Source organism: Rhineura floridana, chromosome 2, assembly GCF_030035675.1.
Source record: "Rhineura floridana isolate rRhiFlo1 chromosome 2, rRhiFlo1.hap2, whole genome shotgun sequence".
NCBI classification, from domain to species: Eukaryota; Metazoa; Chordata; class Lepidosauria; order Squamata; family Rhineuridae; genus Rhineura; species Rhineura floridana.
The window spans coordinates 227,431,080-227,446,312 of record NC_084481.1 but is presented as its reverse complement, the minus strand read 5'-3'; the positions used below and the strand labels follow the sequence as shown (position 1 = coordinate 227,446,312).

The 15,233-nt window shown below is 42.5% G+C and overlaps 1 protein-coding gene across 2 annotated transcripts in view; it reads left to right on the top strand.

Annotated features, from left to right (window-relative positions):
* Positions 1–3,334: 3,334 nt before the first annotated feature.
* The window catches only part of PPM1A (protein phosphatase, Mg2+/Mn2+ dependent 1A), a 64,320-nt gene continuing 52,421 nt past the window's right edge, over positions 3,335–15,233 (top strand). Inside the window, exon 1 of one of the 2 annotated variants that reach the window (XM_061612421.1) lies at positions 3,335–3,693. The gene's annotated coding sequence lies outside the window, so the exon portion shown is untranslated. The remainder of the gene's footprint in view (positions 3,694–15,233) is intronic. The other variant, XM_061612422.1, reaches the window with a different exon arrangement.

The window sequence follows — 15,233 nt, the reverse complement described above, 5'->3', positions numbered from 1 at the left end:
ACGGTGCTTGTTCCACTTTTACGGTGTTTTTCAGACATCAGGCACCATTTTAGACAATGTTAGTCAATGCATTCTGCTTTACGGTGGATTTCGCTTTGCTGCACCTGTCCGGAACGGAACCTGGCGTATGAGTGGGGCCCTGCTGTAGTTTCCACACATTCCAGGAGGATGTGAAGCAGGGCAAGTGAGGGAGTCCCAAGGGCCAGAGAGAGAGAGGCCTGTATTTGGACCCTGAGCCCACCCCTGTTGTTAATCAAGGATTACTGTGCTGATGTGTGTGGAGTTCCTTTGCATATGCAAAAATGCAAAGTGTTATTCACTACCCCAACCCATCTTAAATTTCCCCATGTGTAGTATGACTGTAAAATGGGTTGGTTGTCTGTAGCATCAGGATATTCCCTGTTTTCTCGACACCTGCACTAGTTTGGTTTTGGACTTGGTTTTAGAGCTGAGACCGCTCAGGTGACACGCTGTAAAGGAAGAAGACAAGGCTGCGGCTGCAGTTTTAACAGTTGCATAGAAGAATTTTATCAGCAGGATTTTTTCTTATCTAGTGGAGGCTGGTTCATTAGAGCGAATAGGGCACTGCCCCACCAAACTCAGTTTGTCCTCAGGGACAACAACCCCACACCTGCCTGCCTTCTTACCTGGAATCAGCCCAGGGACTAGTTATTCCTTCTCCTCAGTCTCAGTATTGCTCTTGGAGAACTCAGCAGGAAGGAGGATGGGGACTAAACCAGAATTTGTTGGCTGTGCCTGTTGTTGGCTCTGGCTCCACCTACTGTTGGCCTCCCTACCTTCCGCCCCACCAGTCCCAATGGTTGTCAGCCACCATAGTTCTTACCCAAATTGCTTGTGCTGAAAACTCCTCGCTTCTACACAATAATGAAAGATAAAGAGAGCTTCCCCCCGTTGCAACTGCTAGTGTGGTGTAAAGGTTAGTTGGACTGAGGAGCTAATTACATATTTGTGACTGCTGAGATAGCAGCGGATTTAAATGAATCCTATGTATGGAGGTGGGATTTCTATTGGGATTGCAGCATGTGAGAAGGGAAGATTTAACCCGTCCCTCCTCACTCATGACCCTGCCAAAAATTGGCTTCTCCCATGCTGTGTCTTAGGAAAAAAGTTTCAGTTGACACCATTGGAAGCTTTTATCCCTCAGGCTAACTACATCTGGCACTTGGCAACATTCATTGTGTTGTTATGTTTTTTAACTGGATACATATCTCTGTCACACACACTTTTCTCAGTTTTAATTTTTCAGTTTGGAGTGTCTGTTGAGACAGGTGGATACTCACTCTTAGGCTATGGACACACTTGCAGTTATACTGGTTTCACTGTGTCCTCCTCTGATTTGTGAATCCTGGTACACATGACTTCAGTCAAACTCCACCCCTTTTTATTCCAAGCTCTGGGATTTTTGAGATCTGATGTGTTTTCCCTTCAAGCCAGCTTCACACCAACTTGAAAACTCGTTGATCAACCCCATGATCAAGACATCACTGCCCTGCTCCGCCCACTGGTACACAGAGTAAATACGATAAAAAAACCAAATCAGTCAGTAAAGATGTGTACAGCCGGATGCAGATTTGTTTCCAACCGGAGTTAAACAAAACGGTCTGGCTGCTTTTTAAGGAACTACTGTGCATGCCGCCTTAGACTAAGGGACAACAGTATCTGTCAGCAATGCTGTGAACATAATATAGATTTGGTTAACATGTTTTGAAGATGTCCTAAAGTTCTACTCTTTGTCTTCTTCACCAAACCTTTCTTTTAATACTTAATCCTGGGATATATACCTGTCGTTTGGTCATTTGCTAAATTTCAGGTGTTTTGGAGTCATATACCAGTTTTGGTATTTGCGGTATTGGAAATACAAAGGCTTTGGTATTACTGAGACCAAGGAAATGCCTTGTCTGTAATTGTGTAACTGAGGGAAGTTGTATTGCCCCCATCCTATATTTTGGTAGATGACAAAACACTCTTTTTTTGCATAAGAGCCCAGTTTTGTAATGTAATTTGCAATGTATTTTATTGTTTTAAGTGATGTTGTTAGTTGTGTTTTCCTATTTATAGGAAAGATGGGGGATAGATCTTCTAAATAAATAAATTCCATGTTTCCCTCGATGGACCTTTGGTTTGTGGAATACTGTCACTTATTTAGTGGGGTGTTCTAATACCTTCACATGCATATATCAAGATTAAAAAAAACTTTTTGAGCAGTGACTCCTACGTGTTACCTGTTTTAAAATCCTTTTTATACTCACATCTTCCGATCTACTATACATGGCTGCTTGTTCTGGTGGCCAATGTCTTAACCCCCCCCTTTTTTTTTCTCTATTGCAGGCTGTGGAAGAGGCTACATTACATAGCTTTCTCTTTTCTTTACAATTGTTACTGTAGCATTTTTTTTGCGAGTTTTTGTTTTGCGAATAAACCAATGAACACCATGCACTATGAGCAGGAAAAACAAAATATCAGTATGTGTATGTAAACCACAGCAAACGTTTCTGTGATCACTTTGTTGTTTCTGTTTTTACTAACACCAATAAAAATATTAATTATGAAAGACAGTGAGTCGGGGCGTAGGCTGCGCTCTACGCTTCCCCTTCCTCCAGGGGGTGGGTCACGTTTTCTTTCCATTTTTCCCTCAGCCCTGAAACAGGGCGCAGGCCCACCAAGGCACAAGGATGATGTAATAACAACTCCACTTCATCTCCCTCCCTTCCTTTCGGCCCCAACATCCGGGATCTTGCCGTGCGCTCCGCCATATTCGGCAGTTTAAAAAAAGAAAAAGAAAACGTAACCAACAGTTGTCGCAGCTGCTACTCAGAGAGCGAGGGAGGGGGTTGGAGCGAAAGGAAAGAGGAGGGAGGAGCGGCGTACGAGGAAAGCGGGCGCACTTTCATTGGATGGCCAGGAAGGCTGAGCTCGAGCTGTATAGACACTTCAAAAAAAAAGGGGGAGGAAAAAGAAAAGAAAAGTGCGCGCGCAAGTATTGACGCAGGCCAGACCTATAAGAAAGGGCGGGAGCCACTCCCGTGTGCATGCCTTTCTCTTCCCCGATCCCGCCCCTTGTAGAGTCATCCTGGCTGACGCACGCGCGGCGAGCTTGCTCGCGCTTCCTCCCTTAACGTCTTCCTCCCTCCCAACATCCCCCCTCCCCCGCCAACGGTCCCCCGCGCTCTGGGTGTTTCTTTCGCGCGTGCGCGACCCTTGCTTGGTTGCTCAGCCGCCTGAGGGGAATTGAGCGGAGCTGGGGAAGGAAGGGAGGGAGAGAGAGAGAGAGAAAGGGAGGGGGGAAGGGAAATCAAAGCAGAGCAACGGGGAGGGGGGGAGGGAGAGAAGGTTCATTCGCTGGCGCGGGAGGCTGAGTGCGCGAGCGGCGGTGGCGACGCTGCTGCTGTGAGGGGAAAAGGAGAGCGGCTGAACAGCGGGGACGGGCGGGCTCGCTGGGTGGGTAGGTAAGGGACACGGCAGGCAGGAGAGATGAGCGCTCGGTTCCCCCCTAGGACCAGCGAGGAGGAACAGCAGCGGCCGTGGCTGCCGTCGTCGGCTCCCCCGTCTGAATGAACTGAGGCGAGGCCGCCTTCGCCGGCTCAGCTTGGCCCGGTCTGGCCCAGGCCTCCCTGGCCCGCTTTGGAGCGCGGAGTTAGAGCCCTCTCCTCTTCTGGCCGTCCGGGCAGCTGGGTAAGTGGATGGTGTGTGGTTAGAGGTCTGGATGGAGCGGGGGGAAGGAGGAGGCCGCCGCCTGGATCTCGGGGCCTGGGAGCCAGCGGGGAGGAGGGAGAGGGAAGGGAAGGCGTCCGGCCTGCTCGCTCGTGTGTATGTGTGTGTCCGCGGGGAATGGGGTGTGCGTGTGTTGTAATCCTCCGCGAAAGATACTCCCTGCTCCCGCCAACAGCTGGCAGGTTAAACAGGACGGGGGGGTTGTTGGAAACTGGTTTGGGGAATGGAATATGTCAGTGGAGGGTATTAGTGTCTTTTATAGCTGTGGCTCTCCTCGTCCTCCGTAGGAGTTTATGTATACTTTGAATTTTACTGTTGCTGGTAGCTTATTGTTGTTCTTATCATTATGCATGCACATACATGGAGGAAAATAAGATGTGTACACATACACGATGGAATAACAAAACATAAGGCAGGTCGCTGCCCCTCGGAGCTTACAATCTGAAATTCTACACCTGGGTGGGTGAGCAGCAGAGGGGAAAAAAACCTAGGGTAACAAGTGTATGTCTTTAGTTCTTGGTTGTGAGCTTATTCCCCCTCCCCTTTTCTCTTTTTTCTCCTTACCAGTGGGGGGGGGAGAGTGGGAGGCCTTAAAAGTAAGCAATTGGTATAATGTCAGTGAACACCACATTCTCTGACATTCCTAAACTGATCTCATTAAAGACACATCTGCTAATATGTTGAGCCTTCTAGTATATATGCATGGCTATACATCCGATAGGCAAGTCTTTACACATTTCCTTGGGGGAGGGGAAGCCCATTTGATTTTGACAGAAGTTATTTCCACTGCAATCTCGAATATCTAGAGATATTTCAAGTATACATGTAGAAAGTGGCCAGATATTTGGGACTTGATTCCTGTGTTCATTGTTCATGCCAACCCAATCTGGTGATGACGTAGTGTGAGGTCTATATCTTTCCCTGAGGAATGGTGGTGGGCGAAAAGCCTTGTTGTCTGCCAGGATTTATTAATAATGGTTATAAGCACACATTCCTCTCCTCCCACAAAGCATTCTCCTATCATTTACAGAGAACCATTAATAAACGAGTCTATTTATAAAGCACCCCACCCTGCTGCATAATACACTTCTCTAGGTATATACTTTCAAATGTGCAATATTTATGAAGCAGTCTGCCTCCGTGATTGCCTTCCTACGCACACAGCTATTGCTGTCTGTTTTAGAAAAAAGGTGTGGGAAAGGGAAATGAACCCAAACAAAAAAGGGTTATGTAAATGTGCTGCCTCCTGTAATATTTTGAATAGTTGTGGGTGTGAGATGTTTTTCAGAGAACTGTACTATTGCCTGTGAAAATATAAAAGGTAATTTAGTACATTTTTTAAAGTCTGCAAGGTGTGATGCTATGATTATTTGTGGTGCATGTTATGAGTTTGGCTGTGTCTGTTCAGTGCTAAAAATATTTCATATTCTGCACCAAATGGATGAATTCTGTAGCCTGTATAAATTATGCATCACAAGCAGATTTGCATATATTGGTTTTGTTCTGCTTTTTGTAGATGGGGAGGGCAGAAAGTTAAATACGGCACAGAATCCCTTTCCCTGACCACTTTAAATTCTGATTAGCCTTCTCATCCCCAGATTACTTTCAGATCTTTCTTAGCTATGAGGGGGGCAAGCTTTTCTTGAAAACTGAAAGCTGAGATTGCTTGGATGCTGAGTTTTGGACCCAGTATGCAGTCCTGCATTTCTGTATTGTGATTACAGAATACATAACGGTGGTGCTCATAGTTGCAAGTACAGAGATTTGAAAACTTCTACATAGCTAGATGGTTTTGGGGTTTGGATTCAGATTTAGTGGTGAATAACACCAAGGCGCATAGTTATGTCAATGTGATTATTATTGTCTTGCTTATGAGAAACTAGTTTTACAATTTGTGCTCCCCCCCCCAAATCAGAATTGCATCTCTTCAGCTTATTGAGGAACCACTTTGGAAAAATGATGTTTTGTCAGAGCAGGTGTCTGTATTGGAACATAGGCAATAGTTTCTATTATCACAACCTAGGCTTAAATAGACACATTTCCTTGACATGTGTGATTGGAGTTACCAGTTTTATCAATTTATCATATTTAAACATTTTTTCTAAAGGGTCTTTTCATTATAACAGTAGCAATCAAAATGTAATCCAGCATATTTTTTTAATTTTTATTAATTTTTTTATTTATATCCTGCCGTTCCTTCCAGCAGGAGCCCTTTTTCTGATTCTGCAGACAGTGCTGCAGTACCTATGCTGCTGAAGGCTTTGTCAAGCTGTAAAGAGTGAAGTTAGGATTTCAGTCCTCCTGAGGAGCAGCTGAGCTGGCAGATTTTCTTCCCTTTCTCTTTATAAAGCTGTCTAAATAGTAGAATGAGTTAGAAGCACAACTTGGAAAAAACAGGGAATATGAGGATACAGTGTGGCCAGGCAGTCTTTTTCTGGGACTCTGCTTTCTTTCAAGAGCCAGATGGGTAGGATATTTATATGTACAGATGACAGCTAGAGACCAATATTAAGCATGGCTAAATAGTTGAACCTGCTACTTTTCATCCACTGGAGCTGGGTTTCTTGCCTTTATTACTGGATCCCATATGATAACCTTCGCTGCTTCCATTTTAAACCTTTTATGTTTTTCACACCATGTTATGAAGCAGTTATATGGCAATCAAAGCCTATTGACTTCTCTCTCAAATAATATAATATTTATACTAAATGATAATTATCATTTGTTTTACTATAAAGGGTATCTCACATTCTTTAGTTTGCTTAATTAACTATATAAGGTAGGAAGATATTTCCATTTTACAGTGAGGAACTGAGGTTGAGAGGGACTTCATTGAAACACATAGTGACTGCTGTGGAGACTCAACTTTTTGAGGTCTAAGACCAACCCCCCAAATTAATAATAAGTTTTATTAATTATTTATGCTTTGTCCTTATCTTCTCAACCAGCCTTTCAGATGTTCAAGATTTACCAGTCCATACAGCTACAAGTACCTGTGTCATGGTAAAAACTTGCAGAGGGGCAGCCATGTTAGTCTGTTGCAGTATAAATCATTTAAAACACATACAACTTACAATTAAACTTATTATGATTAGGGATGAGTGAGAATTCTTCTGAATTCAGATTTACCACTGATTTTTCATTGATCTGCATATTCTCTATTTTTGGTGTGCTATCCTGTTTGCTCCATACTTCCGTGGGTTCCCCCCAACACCGGATTTCCCCCCATTTTCCTTGTCATGACTGTTGTGTAAATTTGTATAAATGTTAGCAGGGATTGTCAGTGATCTGAGATGCTGTGTGCCAGTGTGTGCGTTTACCTAAGAAAGCAGGGTTTTACCCTGCATTTAGATCACTGAGACTTAAGACTTAGTAAAATAAGAAAAGCGACTTTATTTATAGAAATACATAGTAGATAGAAAGTCATACCTAGTTCTAACTAACTAAGTTGGAGGCGCAACGCCCAAGTTTGGGAGTTGCCCTCATGGCTCAGGAGGGAGAGAGCAGAGACAAAAGTGTCTCCTTTCTCTTGGACAGTCGAAGAGGGGAAAGGGCGGAAGGAGGAGGGGCAGATAAGCGCCCTAAGACATATCAGTCTGCGAGGAAGGCAGTCAGTCAGATCATCACAAGTAAAGGTAGTCAAGCCTAGCCATCTGGAGGACCCTAACTCTATCTCCCTTCTGGAATATGAACAAAAGAACAAAACAGGAGTTACACTTGCCCCACTTGCAACAGTGACAAGCCAAGCCTGCTAAATTTCAGGGACTGGATGTCAGTGACATAACTGCCTATTTGTCTGCAGCCAAATATTGTCAAATATTCCATGAAGTGAAGAAGAGCACTCTTGTATAGATGGAAGCCTCTTTTTAAAAATTCCATTATAGTGCTAGCTAGCAGAAGCGAAAGATCCACATGATGAACTGAAGTGGTGTTTTTACCCTTTTTGGATATGTGATAAATGCATTTTTTAAATAAAATAGTTTACAAATCAGATCTAGCTTTTATAATACTGTTGTGGGATATTTGATTTACTGTAAAGTGGATACTATCTTGTTTCAGAGCCCAGTCCTATATATGTATACTCAAATATAACTCCCATTACTAAGTGCTAATGCAGTAATGCAATAGAGGGATTACTGGCATAATAGCAGACCCGTATTAGGTCAAGGCAATAATACAACGGTGAAAATGTGTAAAGGTTTGTGTGGTCAGCATTGCATAAGGCACAAGCAATTTGGTCCATCTGTGTTGATGATTATGGAAGTAATTTAATACTTAAAAGCAAGATGGAAAAGAAGCAAATGTATTTTGCACTGAAATTAGGGATGGTGCACAGGTTATTTCCTACTCTGGACATTCATAAGGACTGGCCTACTATTCATTCACGGGACTGGTCTGCTAGTCACATAACAATTTATAATAAATATGTGAGCCAGGTGTTCACAAAAGTAATCTGGAAGTTATGTTTTGCCACTTTAGAGGTTGTGGAATTGCTGGTCTAGCAATTTCAGCATTCATATCCTGGGTGCATGGGTTTTTACCCCATACTGCAACTTTTTGGGCTCACAGGATGTGTGTCTGTGTGTGTTGCCCTTTTGGAATTAGGCAAGTTGTTTGTAATAGACTTGGCCCTTAAGAAATATCATTTATATTGAAGTTTTTAAGTTAATGCTCCTTTATCAGTTCTCATAAAGGCACAACTGGAATCTACGGGGAGGGGGTGATGAAGAGGTTGGTTTGTTTATATGGGGCCATCACTGTACATCAGGTATGAAGAACCTGTGGCCCTCCCAATGTTGCTGGACTGCATCTCCCATTATTCCTGACCATTGACCATGCTGGTTGGGAGTTGTAGTCCAAGACATTTGGAGAGCACCAGGTTGGTGAAGTCTGCTCTGAAGGACAGTATGTAGCCCAGGGTCCTTGTTTTGCTCTAAGATTCTCAGTTGTATTCTAATAGTTGGATTCTAGATTTCTGCCTGGGATGCCCTGGCTGGTGAACCATCTACAACTGCTTCACTGACAAAGGTTTGGCCTCAGTCATTCATGCTTTGGTAGCTTCATGTATTGACTATTACATTGTGCTCTAAGTGGGATTACTTTTGAAGTTGGTTTGGAAGCTGTTGCTAGGGAAGAGCTAGCTGCATAGAGTATTTTACTGTGACTCAGCTCCATTAGTTGCCTAAATCTGTATCCAGTTCAATATATTTTTAAAAGCCCTATATAGTTTACGTCCTATCTACCTTTGGGATCATCTCCATATATCACCTTTCTCTGCACAGTTAGTTTTTGGAAAGACTTTACTTTTGGCTTACTGTGATGGCCTGACAACTTACCTTTGGGCAGCACCTTGAGCTGTGTCTCTGTTGGTGTTTTAATGGCTGACTTAAAATCTTGCCCTTCAGGAAGATATTTAGTGCTGCTGTTTTAGTCAGCAGGATTTGGTTTTAAATTTCAACTATTTTGTATTTTTAGATCATTTGTAAGCTGCTTTGTATTGAGTCTGAACAATGTTTTTAAAGTATTTTAAACAATAAATTGTATACATTTGATGTATGTCTGGCCAATGAGAAGTTAGGTTGAGAGATAATTTAAGGTCACCCAGTAAATTGCATGGCTGAGTGGGAATTTGAACCTAGAACTCCTTAGGTTCACCACACTGGATTCTTTTGTGGATGTTTTTATGACTTTTAATTGCTGTCGATGGTTTTTAAAAATGTTTTACTGTTGTGATTTTTTTTGTTTTTCATGTTCACTGATTGGATGCTGCTTTGGCATCAGAGAATTCAGTGTAGAAATACTAGAAATAAGTCTGAAATGCTTCCTGCTTTTCAGTGCAATCCTATGCGTTGAACCTAGAAGCCATCTCAAGCTAGGAGTAAGGCTCATTGTATTCAGTGGGTCTTCCAGTTAAATTTGTATAGGATGGCAGCCTTAGCTACGTTTTTGTGTGGTATTGCATATGTTGCATAGCTTTATTTTTTTTAAAAAGCAAACGGTTAAATTGAGTTTCAGTGATGTAGAGACTTGCAAGGCATTCTTTTCCACAAGAATGTTGTGCTGTTGTAGCTGCAACAACATGCTGTGTGTGAAAACAGTATTCTTTCTGTTCTGTGTAACACATTGGTTATTCTATTCTGTCTGATTACTGTCACCAGTACAAACTTAGGTTTATATTTATGTACCTGGTTCCATGGTGACTAAAAGGCAATACAAGTTATTGCTGATAGCATCAGTGCACACCCAGTTGGATACCCTGATGTCCTGCATGTTCTCATAATCTTCATGAAATGCCACAATTCTTTCATGATGCAGTACAGTGATCCAAAATGTTTGGCAAAAATGGTCATAAGGTCAGATCCACACTAGTAGTATGTGCACACAATTCCCTTTTAAGAAGTGCTAAATTAAACAGGACTATTTAACACTGATAACTAGATGACACATTCATGAAAAGATCATCTTGCCCCTTATAATCCCCAGTCAATCACTATGATCTGCAGGTGAGGGTCTCCTGCAGATACCATCCTATCAGGAAGTCTGTTCCACCCAACATAGGCAGTGAGTGGGCTTTCAGTGTAGTGGCACCTACCCTTCAGAATTCCCTCCCCTTAAATATTAGACAGGAGCCATCTCAGTTATCTTTTCCATGCCTGCTGAAGATCTTCCTCTTTCAACAAGCCTTCTAAGTAGAGACCTTATCCCAGAAGGTGTCTGTGTTGGAATTGCTTTTTAAGATGTTTTTGAAGCTTTTTTAAAAAGATGTGTTTATAGATGTTTTGTTTTGATATATTTTAAAGTCTGTTTAAGATGTTTTAAGATGTTAGAGTGTCCTGTTCTGGGCTCCTTCTGGGAAGATGTAAGTTTAATAATAAATAAATAAAAGGAAAAAGCAAATGGGTCCCACTACTTTTTTCTTTTTATTACTCTTGGTGCTTGATTCTGAATTATTAGTATTTTGTGTCCTTTTGAAGTAAGCAAGCTAGAGTTGCTTTTCCCAGAGGTGATCTGATATAGTTATGGGTTGTGTCTGAATAATGAAACTGTGTAATAACTGAATAATGAAACTGTGTGGGTAGGGCTGATCATGTGGGTCTTGGAATGTAATTTTCCTGGAGAAGATTCAGTGATCAGCCCTACCTGTATGGTTGCATCTCCATGTGGTGTCACTCATGGCTGCATCTAAAGGGCACCTAAGCATTCTAAGGTAGTCAGTGGCTGTATCTTTAGCCCAGGAGTAGGAGATGTGAGAGAGTCCTTGAGCCTAAAAAGGGTTTACCTGCTCCAACATCTGACATCTTAAAACAGCCTGAGAAATCAGTTGGACAGTGTGGCAGAAGATTGCAAGCTTAGGGGACCCCCCCCATTTTTGCTCCTATCTGTTCATATTGGATCTGCTTTCCTCCCCACATCTCACTTTCTTCTATTTTATCCTTTGATATATAAGGTCCTGTACAGCTCAGAACCAGGTTGCTTGAAAGAGACTGCTTTAATCCTTTGATACCTATTAGGTCACTGTGGTCTACGCGAGAACTTCTCTTGCATGTTCCAAAGATCTCAGAAACCCACTCCACAGTAACCTGGAGCAGGGTTTTTAGTGTGTCTGCTGCCCCTATTCTGTGGAACAGTGTTTCTGTTGAGATAAGGCAGATGCCCACTATCTACCCTTTCTGGAAACAATTGAAGAAATTTTTGTTCCAACAAGCCTTTCCAGCTGGATGAATAAGTCTCTACCATTGGTGGTATTGTTTTTTTATCTGTTATTGTGTGTGTGTGAAACTGTTTTTAGTTGTTGCATTTTGTACATCACCTTGAGATGTGTGTGGAAGGTGATTACTAAATAATAATTTTAAAAATAATTAGGTAAAGTGATGTTTCTCCTTTTTTCTGCTTAAAATGTACTTTGTTTTGCAAAGCTCAGCGAATAAATATGTATTCATACTTTTATATAAGCAGCTGTGGCTTTTATCCAGTCAAGTATTGCTGCAAATATTTTAGCTGTGAGACATGTGAGAAGCTGCACTGACTTGAATACACAAAAGCTGAGACTGGTATTTATATACCTTTCTGGATTGAGAGTCATAAAACACAGTGATTCACATAATAGTGACTGGAGTGTTCCATACAGTAGGGCCCCGCTTACCGGCGTTCCGTTTTCCGGCGTTCTGCTGATGCGGCGGTTTTCAATGAGGGGAAATTCCCCGTTTTAAGGCCGTTTTTGCGCTTTTGCGACATTTTCGCGTGACACACCCCATTATTTTCAATGGGTTTCGCTTTATGGCGATTTCCGCTTTACGGCGGCAGTCCTCAAACGGAACCTGCCGTATAAGCGGGCCCACCTGTATATTTTAAGGATATGTTTTTCTAACTACTATACTTTGAAAACTCAACCAGGAGATAGAAGATAAAACTTATTTATATCATCATTTAGCAATTTGTTAAAATGTCATAACGTAGTTGAATATCTTATTGGATCAGCTACCCCCTAAAGCAGAGGAAGGTTACTTGTAGCCTTCCTGAAGTTGCTGGACAGCAGCTGCCATCAGTCTTGACCATTCACTATGTTGGCTTGGGATGAATGGAGTTGAGAGTCCAAGAACATCTAGAGAATGATAGGCTTCTCATGAATATAACATTTTAACCTACTTCATGGCTCTTGTCCATTGTAGAAAGAAGTGTTAATAGATACAGGCAATTTCAGGCAAATGTAGTAGCATCTCTGCTATTGTCTAAACTTTGACAATTAAATTTGCTTTCAGTTCGCAGTGATTAATGTAGCACTCAAGGCAATGTAATTTAGCCAGTGTGGTGTAGTGGTTAAGGTGCTGGACTATGACCTGGGAGACCAGGGTTCAAATCCCCACACAGCCATGAAGCGCACTGGGTGACCTTGGGCCAGTCACTGCCTCTCAGCCTCAGAGGAAGGCAATGGTAACCCCCCTCTGAATACTGCTTACCATGAAACCCTATTCATGGGGTCGCCATAACTCGAAATCGACTTGAAGGCAGTACATTTACATTTTTAGGCTATGCAAGTACTGTGGTTTTCACTATGTCAATAGGTGATACCAGTTTGAATGATTAAGGAAGTATTGAAATGCAAGGGATTGGATCCAGAGAGCCATGAGTTGTTCCACTTGTAGAATGGGGCTTTCTCTGCAGAATGGGGCAGAGCAATGAATGTGATGTTTACTTTTGTACTCTCGGGTAGCTTTTACACACACTTGCACATTCCTTCTATTATCCATTCAAGCAACCAAGAAGCATTATCAAAATTCAAGGACACACTCCAGCCCGGCAAAAATACTCAAGTAGGGTGCAAATAGGGCTGGTAAGGAGTCTGACTGTGGAAGGGGATGGCCTAGGGGAGAGTTTGAAGGGCCACATAGAAAGGCCTGACCACATTTGGCCCCTGAAGCTAAGGTTTGCCATCTCTGTCATATAGCTTAAAAGAGTTGGTCTGTCTGTCATTTGGCTTCTGTAGATGATGGGTGGTCTTTTTGATGAAGGGTTTGTCCTAGATCTTCCTTAAACAGAAGTTGGGAAGCTCCAAGTGCTCTAGCTTAGCTGCAACTAAAAGGTTCAACGCAAAGTCTCTGTGTGGCCTGTGACCTTAACCTCCTAGAAGAATACCCAGGATTACCAACAGAGGAGACCTTAAGAACATAAGAACATAAGAAAAGCCTGCTGGATCAGGCCAGTGGCCCATCTAGTCCAGCATCCTGTTCTCACAGTGGCCAACCAGGTGCCTTGGGATTAGTAGCTGTCTTGTCGCAAAACCCCAAATATAATTATCCAGTTCACCATGTGTGTAGTAGGCTGTAGTGGTTTTATACCTTTCAACAACTGTTTGAAGCATGTTTGGAACTCTTTTGTGCCTCTAGAGCAGCCTTTCCCAACCTTTGGGTTTCCAGATGCAGCTGGACTACAATTCCCATAATTCCTGACCACTGGCCAGGGCTGATGGGAATTGTAGTCCAACAACATCTGGGGACCCAAAGGTTGGAAAAGGCTGCTCTAGAGGCATCAGATGCTAAGACACCAACCTAAAGGGCAATTCCTGGGTCATGGTACTGATAAGTGTTCCTGTCTCCCAGTCATGTGGATCAACAGAGCTGCCCAAGTCTACCTTCCTACAACTTTTTAAAGCTCTAAAATGTCTGTACTGAAAGTTCAGAAACAGGCTATATAACAGAGGGGCACTTCCTTTTGCTCCCTGAGCCTAAGGGCAAGCATCAAAATCAGTTAATGATCTCATAGTGTGGAACAATATATGTAAACTCTGGATAAAATCCTGCAATTGTAGGAACTGGTACCCCATGCAAATTCCTGTTAACTTTCCCCTAGATATGTTTCTCCCTTATCTAAAATGTCACATAAACATTGCTTCATGCTTGATAGCATTGCTAAAGTTAGGTGCAAATTCTGTGTTAAGGATGTCGTTTAGGAGAGGTAGATGGACCTAGGTGTTTAACCTAGCACTTGCTTATGTCTACTTTGGTTGTGGTAAATAAGTTAGAAAACCAATGGATATAATGTTGCGTAGAATGTAAGAGAAGTTCACAAGCAATAAAACATCCAAAATCATCTTTTAAAAGTAAAACAAAAAAAATTATTAATGTCCTCCAGTGTGAAGCAGACATAAAGTGCTCATTTCCATAGAAAGAGCTGAGAAAAAGAGGGGATGGGGGCGCTGTGATGCGTCCTTCCCTGGCTCTCCCTGTCAGGTTCCTACCTGCGCGTGGCTACTGCCTGTCACTAGGCACCACCAGGGACTCCACCAGTCCGGACCGCACTCTCTTATGGTTTACCTATCCGCTCTAGCACAGATCTCAACAGATCCCCCTGCTAGGCAACCACCAGTCACGTCCTAATACTAGTATTCCCAGAGACTCTGAATACTGGTATTGTTATTCTCTTCACCGCTGCCACCATTTGTTACAGTTCCCCTTCAGCCTTGGTCATTACCTTACCCTCCCTTCTGGTCTGTGAAACCCCAGCCAAGGATCAGGCCTTTGGTAAACCAAATTAAGTATTTATTACAGATAACAAAGCTAACAAGATTAACAAGATTTCTTCTTAAGGCACATAAGCATATGGTTTTACTCAATACTAATCCAAACTCCACCTCCCTCCTTCTTCACTCTCTCCTGGCAAACAACTCTCAAACCCCACCAAGCAATCCACTCTTTCTCTTCTCCCCCCCAGATTCCACAATTTACCACCTCACATTCACCCAGATTTACCTGTCATCCTTTCATTTATACTGTCAGCCATTTTAAACATTCAGCCAATCATCAAGCATTCTATTGCCCATTCACGCCCCCTCCTCTTTCACTACTTACCATGTATACTCTAAACAACCAGCACTTACCATATATACACTAATATATAGGAACATCACATTTCCCCCCCCCTTAAACAACTGCAGAGTATTATTCCTGTTCCAGGATTTATACGTCGCGTTAACAAATAAAAGTCTTTATGGGGAAAATGTCTTT